The sequence below is a fragment of the Oryctolagus cuniculus genome, chromosome 13 (assembly GCF_964237555.1).
Source record: "Oryctolagus cuniculus chromosome 13, mOryCun1.1, whole genome shotgun sequence".
In the NCBI taxonomy this organism is placed as follows: Eukaryota; Metazoa; Chordata; class Mammalia; order Lagomorpha; family Leporidae; genus Oryctolagus; species Oryctolagus cuniculus.
Genome location: NC_091444.1, coordinates 85,025,188 through 85,041,522, shown reverse-complemented (window position 1 = coordinate 85,041,522; position 16,335 = coordinate 85,025,188). Strand labels below are relative to the sequence as shown.

Here is a 16,335-nt window from a genome sequence, read left to right as displayed (position 1 = left end):
TGAATGTTTGTCTCTGGCAGTCAAAAACTTCTGCCTTAGGAAACAGAACATGTCCTCTACTCTGGGGCTCCTTTTTCTTCTCATGGGGTTCTGTGGTGATCTCTGGTTTTCAACACAAGTCCTGGGAGCATTCTGACTCAAAAGAAAGACCAGGGATAAGAGTTCTTTCTGGGGGCTGGTGTTGTGGCATAGCAAGTTACACTGCTGCCTGCAGCACTAACATCCCACATGGATGCCAGTTTGACTCCCAGCTGCTCTTCTTCTTCCCTTATTCCTTGCTGGGTAAAGCAACAGAGAATGGCCCAAGCACTTGGTCCTCTGCCCCCACATGGGAGACCTGGAGGAAGCTGCTGGCTTCAGCCTGGCCCAGCCCTGGCCATTGTGGCCATTTAGGGAGTGAGTCAGCAGATGGACCTCTGTCTTTCCCTCTCTTTTTCTCTCTGTAACTCTGCCTTGCAAAAAAATACAACTTCAGAAAGTTATTCTCCATCAAGCAATAAACACTTTTCGAGGCAGTTGTAAAGCTGGGAGTCATAGCTTCTCTTATATTTTGGATAATAAGAGTTTTGGTTTGAAAGCATGTTCATCTGAGACAAAGATCACTCATTATCCTTTGTTAGAGAAGGGGGCTCTGCTCTTTGAAAGTGAAAATTAGAAGCGGTAATGTGTGATGAGCTCCACCTGCCAGGTCTGGGGAGACTTATTTGAAAGACAGGACACCAGGAGAGGAAGCTTTTCAGATTCCCTGGCCCTTGCTTTAGTCTTATGTCTTTACTTCTTTTGTTGCTTCTTGATGTCAAGAGTGTACTCTTTATGATGAAATGAGGAATTGTGTCTTACCTCTTTTGGGCCTTTTTCTAAGAAGAGTGTATATATTTTTCTTGCATATAAGGATGGCTTCTGGGGTGGGTGGATCTTTTTTGGAAGTTTTCACAAGCCAGCCAGTAGCCTATATTTTCTTCACAGAATTCAGTTTTTAGAAAAGCCTCCAATACAGCCAGACCATCTGTATGTAGGGAAGAGAAGGTAGAAAAATAAAAAGAAACATGAGGAATATGAGGAAGCTAATGATCAAATAATCCCTTGTACTTTTCTAGTACGAGGATTAGCTATTCTCTAGTTTTTACTCAACCCTGTAATCCTGCGGATTTAGCTCTTTAAAGACAAAGATACCTGTAGGTAAAATACTTCAGTTGATTCCATAGTACTAAAACAGAAATACTTCAGTTTGTTTTAGTGCCAAAAATGTATTTACAGGAGAGGCATAAATCCTCAGGGACTAAGTCTCTTGCAAACACTGCATGCAATGAAAAGCATCCTCAGCCTCAACCAAGAGCACTGCCATTGCAGAGCTGAAGGCTGATTTATCTTCCCCACCTGGTATGAATATGCTGCGAAGTAAGCGGAGATAAACAGACCTTCTAGGTTAAGTCAAATTCTCCCTGGTGAGCTGCTGATTTGAGGACACAGCCTTTCTGCACTCTTGTGATACTTGCAATGGATTCAATTCAAGCCTAATTCACAGTTGCTGGCCAGCAGCTCCTGGAATGCTTCTGACCACAACAGTGCTTCCTTCGGGGAAGGTCTGCAAGAGCAGTTCTCTAATGAGTTGTGCTCAGAGCAGTTCCCCTCCCAGCTCAGCAGTGAGCTCTTCAGATTGCAAACACAGGAATCTCAACTTACTTGATGAAAGCTTGCTACCTGCTTTTCTTGCCAATTGTGGCCTTCCCAGGAATGGTGGAGTTTTGCCATAGGTAGCTCAACCTGGTCTTCAATACTCTTATTCTTAAAAAAAAAGACAATTCACTAAGTGGTTATCCTTGAATACACTACTGAGCCTGAATGCATTTTTACCAAATAAAGTTGCCCAATAGCTATAAACCAAAAGCCAACAACAGGCTTGCCCATCTAATATTACACTCAGCCCCGAAGTACTGAGCAGTTTCATCAATTCCTCAGAATGTAACTACGCTCTGAGGACTAAAGATAGGACTGCCCAAATTTTAATTATCAATACACTGCACAGCTAATAAAGCAGATGCTGTCTCTGGCCCACAAAAGGAGACAATTTCCCTGCAAGGTTAACTGCAATCAGGAGACATTTTGCACCTGATGGAACCCACAGCAGAACTGCCTTGAGCCGGCTCCTCTCCTTTCCTTTCCACCTTCGGTCCTGGATGGGCCAGAGACCATGCACAGGAGGTGCCATTGGTCACCCGTTGCCCCCTCTCTACCTGCAATGCTCCTGGTAGGAAAATGCTGCAGAACAGTGATTTGTCCCATGATTGTCACTGTGTGAGATCATCCCATCATGAGAAAATGACCATGGATTCAAATGAGATATCAACCACAGAAGCACTTCCCCCAGCATCAGTGCAGGAGGGTGGATGATGGAAGGCACAGCATGGCCAGGACTCTAGGGACCCTGCAGGACTCTGCTGCCCTGGATGCCTATAGCAGGCAGCTGCATGCGGCCCAGTGTGCCAACAGCACCCTCCTACGAAACCTTTCCCCCTGTCTGCCCATGCAGACCACACAGATGCTGTGTCAGTGAGTAAATCAGCACCGCACACTTGGTTTTCCTGATGAGACTTGGCCTTCATTACTTCCCCAAGTTCAGCACGTGCTGCAAGCCTCAGCCAGCAGGGCCGGTGGGAGAGGTGGGCAGTCGCACTCACCAGGTCTGTCTCTTCTTCTCCTGACCCTCCTGACTCTGGGGCCTCCACCTGCATTCTAGCCCCAAGGTACAAAACAGCCAAGAAGCTAAACGACCCACATCACCAGCCTACACCGCAACTACCAGCTGCTCACCAATGACCACCGCCTTTATAGCCAGCCTACATGGGGCGGGTCTGGCAGCACTGGTCCTGCCCCAGGGCAGGAAGGATTGGCCCGAGGTTCCCCCGCTGGGCGGAGCCTGAGCTGTCCTGCAGCAGATTCTGGAACCAAGAGAGCTGCTGATGGCTGAGGCCCTGGCTCAGAGCACACTTAGTGAGACCCCATGCCCGGCAAGGGCGCTGGGGCCCTGGACTTTCCCAGGCTGCAGTCCTAGGGTGGAGGCTGACTCGGCCCTCCTTCCCTAGCCCTGCCCACAGGTGGAGCGGGGTTCCCATGGGGCATCTTCCTTCATGGGAGCATGGGTGAACCCCAAATGCCGCGACTCCCAGTTCTGAGTGCTGGCCCGCAGCCTTCCGGGAGGGAGTAGGATACAGAGACTTTGTGGGGAGGTGACACTTGAGCTGGGCCTGTATTTTGGGTTTGCTCTGGATGCACAACCCAGTGCGCCTGGACCTGCGGGTCTGCTGCAGGCCTCCTGGAGGCTCTGGAAGCCTGGCGTCCTGGTGGCAAGGGCAGGAGGGCGGGAGGTCGAGGCACTGAGCTCCCGCTGGGTGCACCAGGCACTTTGGAGCTGTTCAGAGTAAGGAGTCGAGGTCACCTCCTGAACCACTGCTGGTCCCAAACTCCTGGTTTGGGATTTGCCAGAACCCTGAAGTAGGGGTGTGGTGGGGGTGGTAGTGGTTGGCTTCAATGCACTGTATTTGTGAATTCTTCAAACACAGCTTCTCCCTACTCCTGCAGGCTTTCAGGTGATTGACGAGGACAGAGTCCCTCCACTGCAAAGTGACTGAAGTTTGGAAACTACGTCCAGAACTTCACAGTGTGTATTCAGGTGGTCATCCTTCAGGCCTGCAGGTGGACAGCAAGAGCAACAGTAAGATATTAACTACTGTAGATACTCTCCTTTCTTTCCGGTAGACCCACCAAAAGAGAATGGGAGATGAGTACTTGAACATTGGAACCAGTCAGCATGCTAGGGTGAGCTGCCAGTACTTGGAGCTCAGGAGTGGACATGGAGAGCAAAACATGCATTGTTACTAAAGAGGACAGTTAGGCATTTTACTGTGAAAAGGGAAATCATTTAGATGTGAACAAGACACCTTAAGAAAAGGTCTGTATAGTTATTTTTGTTTATTTGCAAGGCAGAGAGAGCCCTTCCATTTACTGCTCATTCCTCAAATGTCTGCACCAACCAGAGCTGGGTCAGGCTGAAGCCAGGAACTCAGTGTGGGTCTCCCACACAGGTGGCAGAGACTCAAGTACTTGAGCCATCAGCTGCTGCCTCCCAGGGTTCTGTTAGCAGGAAGCCAGAAGCAGAAGCAGGGCTAGGGCTTGAGCCCTGAGCATTCTGACTGGGATGTGGAAGGCTTTACCACTATGCCAAACACATGCTCCAGTAAGGTGTTTCAACACGTTTGCAAAATGTAAGAATGTGGTTTTAAATATATGCTCTTCATCTTAAAAATTTGCATAATCTTATATTCAGTTTCATGATTCAATACTTATTATTAAATACAAGTAACATTTAGATACATGCTTTCCTCACCAATACAAACCTCAGTAACTTTTTCACTTTGAACCTTGAATATTAGCATTCATTCAGACTGAAGTTCACTCATAAGCTGGGAATTCTGACAAAGAGACAGTAGGGAAAAAATCTAGATGTGTATCTGATACCTAAGAAGGTTCTGAACCTGATTGACAGAATCTGAGTAACTATTCGGAGAGTCACTTCATACCTCTCCCCTCTGTAATGAGAAGACTGTGTCCTTTGGCCACCTTCACATGATGTTATGTAAATTTTACCTGAAAAGCCTTTTATAAATTCTGAAGTACCATACAGAAGCATATTATGCATTTCCATATGTGTGAAAAAAGGCAATGTCAAAGGCACAGCTATTCCAGAGAGAAGTTAGGAGGATTAGCTCAGTTTTTAAGTGTGTAAGTACCATTAAATATCAACATATTTAAAATAGATTTATATATAGAGTGTGGAGTTCATGATAGATATTGAATAAATGCACTCTGGATAATAAGCAAATATCAGAAATAATGCCACACCCATCAGTGTTTAAACTCTTCAGACAGCTCCGTGCCAGGGAAGTGCAGTGATCCCTGTAAATTAACAAAAATCAATCTGTGTATACCCATGGAAGCCACTGGTTTATATGCAGCCTATACTAGAGGTTTTTGTGTTTAGTAAAATTACTTGATTTTTAATGAATGCTTTCAGACTGATACCTGATGCTGAGTGGCAGACAATTTTTTCTGAAAAGTATGTGGTTGAGAAATATAAATATAAATCAGTTTATAATTTTTGTGTCTGAATATTTTTATGCATTGAGACAGTACCTGCAATAATCAGAAGACTTTTCCTCAAAAAGTTGCTACATTGATGCATCTTCATTTATGTATGTAATGTATATTTAGGTAAAAGGAAGAGAGAGAGAGAGAGAGAGAGATCTATCTTTCATCTGCTGGCTCATTTCCAGATGGCCACAATAGCTGGGTTGAGCCAGGCTGAAGCCAGGACCCTGGAACTCTGTCCCAGTCCCCCATGTGGGTGTAGGAACCCAAACTCTTGGGCAATCTTTGCTGCTTTCCCAAGCAAAGAGCTGGACGAGAAGTGAAGGAGGTGAGTCTCAAAGCAGTGCCATAAGGCATGCTGCTGTTGCAGTTGGTAACTTACTCCTTTGTGCCACAATGCTGGCCCTGGATTGATGACATATTGAAGTGCTGCAACCGGCTTTTGGCTAAATAGGATGACTTAACATGTTTTCCACTCTGTGGAAGAGGAACAAATAAGGCAGTTGGTTGTAAAAGTTGCCCATGGAAACCACAGCCTGAGAAAGATGAATCAACTCACCTTGCATTTTCCACCTTGCATCTACACCACCCTTTTCTGGACAAACATCTGATTGTATGCCCTTGTGATGGAGGTTCTCAGGGTGCTGGAACTTTTTGTAATTTTTTTAAAAATATAGATTAAGAAGAAGGCAAATAAACAAAAAATTACAAACTGCTGCCAATACCAAGAAGAGATTATTGAGAGTAAAAGGTCACCTGTTGGAGCCAGCACTGTGGCATATCAGGTTAAAGCCCTGGCCTGAAATACAGGCATCCCATATGAGTGCTGGTAGAGTCCCAGCTGCTCCACTTCCAGTCCAGCCTCCTGCTAATGCACCTGGGAAAACAGTAGAGGATGGCCCAAGTCCTTGGGCCCTTTTGCTCATGTTGGTGACCCAGAACAAGCTCCTGGCTCCTGGCTTCTGATCAGCTCACTCTCTACCTCTCCATATATCTTTTTCAAATGAATAAAATATTTTTTTTAAAAAAGGTATCCTGCCATACTTCTTTCTTCCCTGTTAATTCCTAGGAATTAAAAATTGTTACGGGGCAAGCACTGTGGCAAAATGGGTTATAGCCACACCTGCAGCACTAGCATCCTCTATTGACACCATTGCATGTTCTACTTCTGATGCAGGTCTCTGAAAACATACTGGGAAAGCAGTAGAATATGGTAGAAATCCTTGAGTCTTGCACCCAAGCGAGAGACCTGGATGAAATTTCCCTGACCCCTGGCTTTTTTTTTTTAAAGATTTGTTTATTTATTTGAAAGAGTTACAAACACCCACCCACACACACAGAGAGAGAGAGAGAGAGAGAGGTCTTCCATCTGATGGTTTACTCCCCAGCTGATTGCAATGGCTGGAGCTGCGCTGATCTGAAGCCAGGAGCTAAGAGCTTCAAGTTCTCCCATGCATGTGCATGGGCCCAAGCACTTGGGCCATTTTCTACTGCTTTCCCAGGCCATAGCCAGGAGCTAGATCAGAAGTGGAGCAGCAAGGACTCAAACCAGTGCCCATATGGGATGCCCATAATGTTTTCTTTAATTGGAGAAATGTTCCTTTGATAGAATGAGCGTATGACCCCACAATATTTTCTACTTACTCATAATAGGGTCTGAGATGTAAAAGTCATGATTAATTTCTTAGAAGAAAATTTACATACCCAGAAGCAAAGAGTGAAAATTAACCTTTTGTTTTTCTCATGAATGAATCAGAGTTTCAAAACTAATACTTAACTTGTATTTTAGAGGAGTTAATGACTTAACCATATCTTCTATTAGAAATACTACGTTGTGGCCAGTGCTGTGGCACAGCAGGTTAAAGCACTGGCCTGAAGTGCCAGCATCCCATATGGGCTCCGGTTCTAGTCCCAGCTGCTCCTCTTCTGATCCAGCTCTCTGCTATGGCCTGGGAAAGCAATAGATGGCCCACATCTTTGGGCTGTTCTGAAGCTCTTAGCATAGTGAACATATATTAGATTCTCATTATTGAAATCTTTAGAAATGTCAGAAAGCATGTAACTTTCTTTAACGATCTGAAACAGAGATGAGATCCATAAGGGCAGAACTGCTCAGCAGCCACACTGCAGGAATATGTATCTTTCTGACGATATCTTCATCTGCTTCTTGCAGTTGCAGCTAGTCTATGAGCTCTTGGTCTGTTTTCTGCCCTTGGGAGGGCCTAGGGTGCTCTATATTGTCTGTAAGGATTCAAAATTTGTTGTATATTAGTGTCTAATCATAAAATTTCCAAAGTGACAAGCTGGATGTAATAAACTATTCCAGACTGAAAAAAAAAAAAAAAAAAAAAAAAAAAAAAAAAAAAAAAAAAAAACAAGAAAATACAAACATAGTGTACTCTCTATAAAGTACAGCGGTAAATCTCTATTATAGAGATACACATGTCTACACAATTCTCTGTTTCTTTCCCTCTGAAAGTCTACATTCAGCTCTCGATGTTATGATTACTTAGGAATAGATTTCTTATACTTACTTTCATAATCAGTGAACTCGGAATTATTATTGTAGTATTGAGGATTGTACTGACTAAAACACTATGTTTATTCCATGTTAAATAACATCATCGTATCTTTGGATTCCATTTATCCTGCTACTGATGTATTCACAGGAGAGGGGAGGTGGGAGGAAAACCCAAGATCCATCAGGGTGGAGGAGGAATGTCAGAGGCTGTGGTTCTATTGTACTGCAGCTTGGGTTCTGGAAGAACACATTAATGGACCCAGATGGTGTGAAGCTAACTGAAGGGCTATGTTCTGTACACTTGTCTGTGGTACTGCATTTTCATTTATGTAAAATTTATTTCCTTCAAGTAATATATTAATTTGGATGAAAATGAAGATGTTAAGGAATTTTCAGAATGGGTCTGTTTAACCCTCATTGGCTTTGTTTTTAGGCACTTAACTCAGAAAAGAAAAGATAGAAAAATACATTTTGGGTTCTCTTCATCTGTACCATGGCACTCTTTGGTTAAGATTTATCATTTTGTCATATTTGATTCTCTAGACTCCCTGAAAAATCCCCTACTTCATTAGATGGAGTCCGTGTCTCACCATGGCAGTGAAAAGTTTAAAATGTTCCAGCTTTGCATTTAGCTAGGCCGTGGACACCTGCCATGGAACTTGCCAGCCAATTGTGTCAGGGGCATCATCTGAATCAGAATTACTTGCATGAAAACAAGGAGTTGCAGATTCTTCCAGTGAAAGTGGAGAGGAGCAAGAGCAGCAGAACATTGCCAGGGTTGAATGTGCCATGGGATGCTATGTGGTGGCTGGTGTCTGGGGTGCTGGTTCTGCAGAAGATAGGGCTTATGGGGGCTGGTGCTGTGATATAGCAGGTAAGGCTGCCTCCTGCAGTGCCAGCATCCCATATGGTCACCGGTTGGAGTCCAGCCTGCTCCACTTCCAATCCAGGTGTGCTGTGGCCTGAGAAAGCAGTAGAAAATGGCCCATGTCCTTGGACCCCTGAACCCACATGGGAGACCTGGAAGAAGCTCCTAGCTCCTGGCTTTGGATCAGCTCAGCTCTGGCCATTGCATCCAATTGGGGAGTAAACCAGCAGATGGAAGATTCTCTCTCTCTCTCTCTCTCTCTCTCTCTCTGCCTCTCCTCTCTCTGTAATTCTGACTTTCAAATAAATAAATCTTTTTTTAAAAAAAGCTTATGCTTAAGGGTAGTGTTCATGGAAAATGTGTGGGACATTTGGCAGCAAGATTTTAGATGAATTTTCCAACCCCTGAACCTCCTAGAGATTAGAATAGACTTCTAATGCACAACTTCCACTTATGCTTAATTAGGTTTTTGTTTTGAATTGTTTTTGATGAAACAGCAAGGAATTCTGAGTTATAGACTTCCTATTTCAGAGACAGGAGAACAGTGATGCCTGCATTTTAATTAAATAATGCCTATCACCCTTTCGTAAGCAACAAATGATCACAGATTCTCTCTTTGCTGCTAAGTAATGAGCATGGTGATTCTTCCCTCCGTAACCACCTTCCCACCTACACTCCCTCCCCTCTTCCTCCTTCCTCTCCTATTTACATGGAATGCCTTACATAGCTAGGCTGAACTTTTAATCCACTTGGCCCTAGGTGTTCATACACTTCAACTCTGTGTGATTATTCATATGCCCTTTTTATGACAAGGCTTATGTCAGAACGACAAATTATATATTCACCTAATACTGAGAGTCATCAAATTGATTTCTATTTTCTTCTCTCTTAGGCAGTTCTTGAGGGGCAGAAATATTTATTTTGTATATCATGTATTTATTCAACTAAAAGACTGACTGTCAAGATGCTGAGTTTTAGTGTCAAAGCAAATATGTTTCTAGACCCCATGAAGGTTACAGTCTGGCAAGAAAGAGCCATCTACCCAAAGAATATTGTTTAACATAGTAAATGCTGGTGTGAAGTCAGTGGATAAAGATTGAAGCATTCTTAATCTAGCACCAACTCTAATCCCATGATCTCTAATTGAGAGAAGTAATCAGAAACACAGAACTCCATGTTACCCAGTTATCTCTTTGAATTTCTGATTAAAAAATAAAACATATCAAACAACACACAAATACCTAGGAGTGCATAATATTTATATACTATCTTGATATTAAAAATAAGAACAAATAACCATGAAATAATAGCAACTTTGAATCTCCTTTGTTTTCTAGACAAGTTATAATCCTATGTGGTTCTTTATAGTAAAATATTACAGTAAATTACAGTACATCATTACAGTAAATTATTACAGTAAATAATTACAGTAAATTATTTTTGTAGGTACTCTTCATCTCACTCACATTTTTTCCTTTTGATAAATCAAATTTTAAAAACTGAGACCCAAGAGAAAAGAAAGATTTTTAAGCTAGTGTTATATGTTGATTGGCTCTCTAAAAATGATTTATTTATTTATTTGAAAGTCAGAGTTACACAGAGTAGAAGGGGAGAGAGAGACAGAGAGACATCTTCCATCTTTTGGTTCACCCACCAATTGGTCACAATGGCTCGAGCTGTACTGATCTGATGCCAGCAGCCAGGAGCTTCTTCTGGGTCTCCCACACTGATGCAGCTGCCCAAGGACTTGGGCCATCTTCCACCGCTTTCCCTGGCCATAGCAGAGAGTTGGATCGAGAGCAGAGTAGCCGGGACTCAACCTCCACCCATATGGAATGTCAATGCTTTACATGCTATGCCACAGTGCTGGCCCCTTGATTGGCCTTTAACTTAGACTTTTTTATGATATTAAAAAACACCATGCTTTTCTAAGCTCTTTCCATTCAGTTTCTATTTTGTAAACTCCAGATAATACTGTCCCCAGAATTAATCTAAGGTATAAATGCTATGATATAAGGCATTTAACCCCTTAACCTGTCTCTTTGAATACGCAGCTATGTTAGCTCTGTGTCCATTCTTCTGTCTCTGTACTAGATGAATAAAAAGACAGTTTAAAATGATTTGAAAAGAACTATAAGGGGTCGGTGCTGTGCTGCTGCTGCCAATTGGGGAGTGAACCAGCAGATGGTAAACCTCTCTCTCTCTCTCTGTCTCTGCCTCTCCTTCTCTGTAACTCTGACTTCCAAATAAATCAATAAATCTTAAAAGAACTATAAACATCAATAAAACACAAATGAAAATTGTATTCTCAAAACTGGATATTAAACCATGCCTTCTACACCTCTGTTAAAAGCTACATTCTATCATAGTCATTTATGATTTCTAGGGCCAAAGTAGTAAATAAGATTTTTCTGGAAGAGACAGAGGTTATGAGGGAGCCAGGATTTGGGGTCAGTTAGCAGCAGTGAGTGTCACTCTTTCAGATTTGATTCAGGAAAGGAAGAAAGCAACTGATCCCTGAGATTTTGGTGGGGGGAAGGAAAGGAAGGAGGGACTGAATAAAAGCAAAGGCCCTCTGGTTGTGGGCACCCAGCCCTGACTACAGCCTTTGGGAGGGTCAGCTGGTGTCTCTACTGATGCTGCGGCCTGTACTCCATTTCCCAGAGTTCCCAGGAGCTTGGATGTATTATGCCTTCTGAATGCTTGTGCACATGCGTGTGCTGCTGCCATTCCCTGGGGCCTGAGTTGGAACAGAGGGAGTTCATTCCCTGATCAGGGTCAGCCCTGGGGGCTGTGCTTCTCCTTCTCTGGCATTTACTCCATTTCCTGCTCTGCACGTGCGATCCCAGGCAGTTTCCAAGTGCTCACCCTAAGCCTGCCTCCTGCTGCGTCTTCCCTCTTCATCCTCCACCTGTGGGTCCCACTTACCAGGGAGTCTCTTCCCGCCACTCCCGAATTGCTCCCCGCATGTCCGGAAGAAAGGGTACCTGCTCCAGGGACTTTCTGCTGCAGGTTTGGCATGCAGGAAGGGGCGGGGACATGTGTGGGAGAAGGGTGGGTGCCAGGGTGCCATCGATCATGGCAGCTTCCCCCGAGGTCAGGACTGGGACCCGGGCTGTTCTGTCTCCCACCTCCACTTCCCAGGCTCCCAGTGCCTGGAATCTCTCCTGCAGGACCTCACCCAAACTGTCCCTAATGTGCTTTATTTAGTGGTTACAGGAGAGAGGGGGCAGCATTCTGGGAACATGCACACGCAGGGAAGGAAGGCAGAAAGACTCCGGCTCTCCACAGTTAAATAAGCTGGGTTCCCACTGTGGGTGGTCTCAGAATGCAGTCTGGCCAGGTCTCTTGATGTTTCCTGGGCTGGTTCCTGCAGGGTGGGGCTGGGTGGCCTTCAGCAGGGAGCCTGGGGCAGCAGAGGGGTGGGAAGGAGGATTTGACTAGGATCTGCCCCACTGCTCTCATCTTGCACCTCATCTTCCTGGTGGGGAGCAGTGTGAAGTGTGCATTGATCCCTCTCATATTAATTATCAGATTTTTCCAATGTGGAATTTGAAGCTGTTCCAGAAACCTGGGGTGGGAAAACTCCCTTCTTTCAAACAGGCACAGAGACAGTGGAGGATCCAAGGAGTTTCTATTAATGGCCCTAGGCTCAGCTGGAATGATTTCCTGAGAACTGAGCATCAAATTCAAGTTTCTTAGCTGTTACAGCATTGGTGGGTTTAAATGGCAGCCTTCATGACTTAGGTCCACATTTCCAATGGTCAGGGGGTCCAGTATGTTTGTAAAAGAGATGCCAGGGACAGATTTATTAGGATAGCTTTATGACTGGAGTTTACAGAAGCAGAACTTAGGACATCTTCCCTCCCTAGATAAGATTTCAGTGGGCAGCTGTTTCACTCATTAATTGTGAGCATCCACTTTTAAAGGTTTGTGTTGGATGGGGTCCACTTCTCTTTCTTTGATGATGTATTTGGCTGCTTTTCATATTCTGTCTTCAGCTATTTCTTCTCCTGTTAGCAAGGCTGTCAACTCTTTTTACCTGCCACTGATCCCTTTGCAAAATAAGAAGAGAACTAAAATTAATGCAAGTCTACTGTGTTGTCAATAACTGGAGCTACTTTTTTAAAGATTTATTTATTCATTTGAAAGAGTTACACAGAGAGAGGAGAGAGAGAGAAAGAGAGAGAGACGTCTTCTGTCCGATGGTTCACTCCCCAATTGGCAGCAGCAGCTGGAGCTGTGCCAGTCTGAAGCCAGGAGCTTCTTCTGGGATGAAGCTGGTTTTTAAAATAATTATTTATTTATTTGAAAGGCAGAGTTACAGAGTGGTAGAAGCAGAGATGGATGGCTGGAGCTGTTTGGATCCAAAACCAGAAGCCAGGAGCTTTGTCCAGGTCTCATAGGTGGGTGCAGGAGATGAGGGATTTGGGCCATCTTCTACTGTTTTCCCAGGCCACAGCAGAGAGCTGGATGGGAAGTGCAGCAGCCAGGATCCCAACCGGCACCCATATAGGATGCTGACACTGCAGGCAGTAGCTTTACCCACTAAGCAACAGTGTTGCCCACTAACTGGAGCCCTTTTAATCTGAGTTTGCATAAAGTGGAGAATTACAACATCATAAATACAGATAAGTAACATCTTTTTCTCTGCCCAGTACTTTACAGTTACCCAGTGCTCCACTGAGAATCTTACATTCCACACTGTGTAATTAAGAAGGCCAGTTACTTGTCTTATTTTGGGTTCTGTGGTTAAACCCATGACATTTTTGAAATGGGAGGATATTAGTTCTACAATTTCATAAAGACTGCTCTGTGGAAGCATCAATAGAAGTTATAACTGTGAGAGTGGTAAGAAAGAAGAATGGAAGAAATAAGTACCCCTTACGCCACACAGAGATGTCCACAAATGGAGTAGAAGATGTGCCCTTGAAAACTATGGCTGACTTTCTGGGACAAACTGTGTTTGAGTGCTTCACATGTTCTGATAGAAAGGTGTTGCCACCAGGTTATTAGTATATTTATTTAGTTAGTTTTTAAAGATTTATTTATTTATTTGAAAATCAGAGCTACACAGAGAGAGAAGGAGAGACAGAGAGAGAGAGAGAGAGAGAGAGAGAGAGAGAGATGTCTTCCATCAGGTTCATTTCCCCAATGGCTACATCATTGTGAACTTTGCTCAGTTCCTGACCTATACCTTTCCTTTAACCTAGTACTTTGCCATGTAGTAGCCCATGAAAACTGCAGACTGCATAAATGAATGAATATTTGGAGGGTTGTGATTTCTTAGAGGAACATCATGAGACAGAAGGAATAAAACAAAACAAAAGTATCCTCCGTATATAGAAGATATACTGTTTTTGCAAGCTATAGAGAAGAGGAAGAAGAAGGAAAGTAGTGAGACTGGAAAGGTTGTGGCAAAGGTAATAGGCACTAGTCAAGAATTCAACAAGCCCATTAGGAAAGTATTAAGGATTCTTTACTTCCATGTAGACTCTGCCCTCTAATGGTGAACAGGGTCCTCTAAACCCACTTGTTGCACAAATGAAAACCCAAGCATTGTCTTCTCCCACAGATGGAGTCTGCTATTGGTTTTGATTTACATTTCCCTAATGGCTAGTGATATTGGGCATGTTCATCTATGTCTTGACCATTGAGATTTCCTCTTCTGAGAAACATCTATTCAGATCATTCTCCATTTCTGAACTGTACATTTTGCTTCTTGTTTGGAGTTTTTCCAGTTCTATATAAGTATGTTTTGGCTATCAATCTTTTGTCATAGTCAGAGTTTTCAATGTTTCCTGCCATTCCGTCCATTGTATCTTCACTCTGTTGATTACTTTGTTGTGAAGATGTATCTTAATTTGATATGCTCAAATTTGTATATTTTATTTTGTTACTTGTGCTTTTGGAATCTGACCCAAAACTGTTGTCTATGCTAATGTTTTACAGTTTCTCATATGTTTACTTAGGTTTTGGGTTTTTTTAACATACATAATTTTATTACAAATTTTTTTAAAAAAACAACACAGAATGCAACATCCTAACAAAAAATCCAAATTTACAAATGATACTAATTCCTACAACTTTGCTGTGCTACCATACACAAGTCAAGAAATTAAAGAAACCATTAAATATTTAGGAACATTCAACATCAGAAGCTTTAAAATCTAACTGTATGTAGTAGCCCCTCAAAAAGCTACAACCTGCATTTTTTAAAAAAAAGTATTTTCTCTACAAAGAATCTTATCAGCTATACAAAAATCTGTACAGTTTTTTTATACTGAAGCTAATATTGAGCTGCACTTGAATTCACATTCTTAGCAAAACAACTGCCTGAGCACACACGCACACTCCACACTCATCATTACAGGATAGCCATTTATTCTTCATCTTCATCCTCTTCCTCATCATCTTCATCTTCTTACTCTTCCTCTTCTTCCTCCTCATCTTCAGGTTCATTCTTCTTCTTTGAGCCTGTGGGCCTACCAGGGCCCTTCTTTCCCGCTTCACTTTTGCCCTTGGCACGGTATGCAGCAATATCCTTTTCATATTTCTCCTTTAGCTTAGCTGCTTTCTGTTCATATGGTTGTTTATCTTTGGCTGACTGTTCAGACCACATCTCACCCAATTTTTTTGCAGTGTCCCCAATGGACAGGCCAGGGTGTTCACTTTTGATCTCTGGGCAATGTTCAGAGCAAAAGAGAAAGAAGGCAGATGGTGGTCTTTTAGGAGCATTAGGATCCTTTTTCTTTCCCTTCTTAGCACCCTTGGGAGGAACGTAATTTTTCATCTCCCTGACATAAAGAGCTTTATCACTTTTTGCCATATCTACAAACTTGGACTTTTCCTTTGCAGACATGGTCTTCCATCTCTCCGAGCATTTCTTAGAGAATTCTGCGAAATTGATCGAAGAGTCAGGGTGTTTCTTCTTGTGCTCTTCCCGGCACGTCTGCACAAAGAAGGCATAGGAGGACATTTTGCCCCTCGGCTTGTTGGGGTCTCCTTTACCCATGACAACAGAACGGCGGCCACCTGGTGCGAGTTGTTCCTCAGACTCCCGCAGAGCGGCCAGATCCGATGGCATTGCTTCCTTCCCTCAGTTCCGGCGTGAACTCAGGATGTGAGGGCGATCTGGCTGCGACATCTGTCACCCCATTGATCGCCAGGGTTGCTTCGGCTGATCTGGCTGGCTAGGCGGGTGTCCCCTTCCTCCCTCACCAATCCACGTGCGTCCCTCCCGAAGCTGCATGCTCGGTCGAAGAGGACGACCTTCCCCGCTAGAGGAGGACCGGTCTTCGGTCAAGGGTATATGAGTAGCTGCGCTCCCCTGCTAGAACCTCAAAACAAGCTCTCAAGGTTTTGGTTTTATATTTAGACTTTTAATTTACCTTGAGTTGCTTTTACATAGTGTATGAGGTGTTGGGGTATCTTTTCAGGCTTCTACATATGGATAATCACTTTCCTTTAAACCATTTGCTAAAGGGATTCTTCTTTCTCCTGTTTGTTTTATTTCCTTTATTAAATAGGGGTTGGCTGTAGAAAAGTCAGTTTATTTCAGCTGCCTATTTTTTCCATTGAACTATGTGTCTGTTTTTCCAACAGTGCTAACACTGCTTCTATTTTTTTAAGATTTCTTTATTTGAAAGGCCAGATGCTTCTTCCAAGTCTCTCATGTGGGTGCCAGCACCCAAGAACATGGTCCATCTTCCACCAATTTCCCAGGTGCATTAGTAGGGAGCTGGATTGGAAGTGGAGAACCTGGTCTTCTAGCAACAACATATGGGATGCATGCACAGCA

General features: G+C 43.4%; 1 pseudogene; it reads right to left on the bottom strand.

Moving 5' to 3' along the window:
• Window positions 1–15,621, bottom strand: part of LOC138844900 (high mobility group protein B2 pseudogene) — a 129,174-nt pseudogene extending 113,553 nt beyond the window's left edge.
• Window positions 15,622–16,335: the final 714 nt, after the last annotated feature.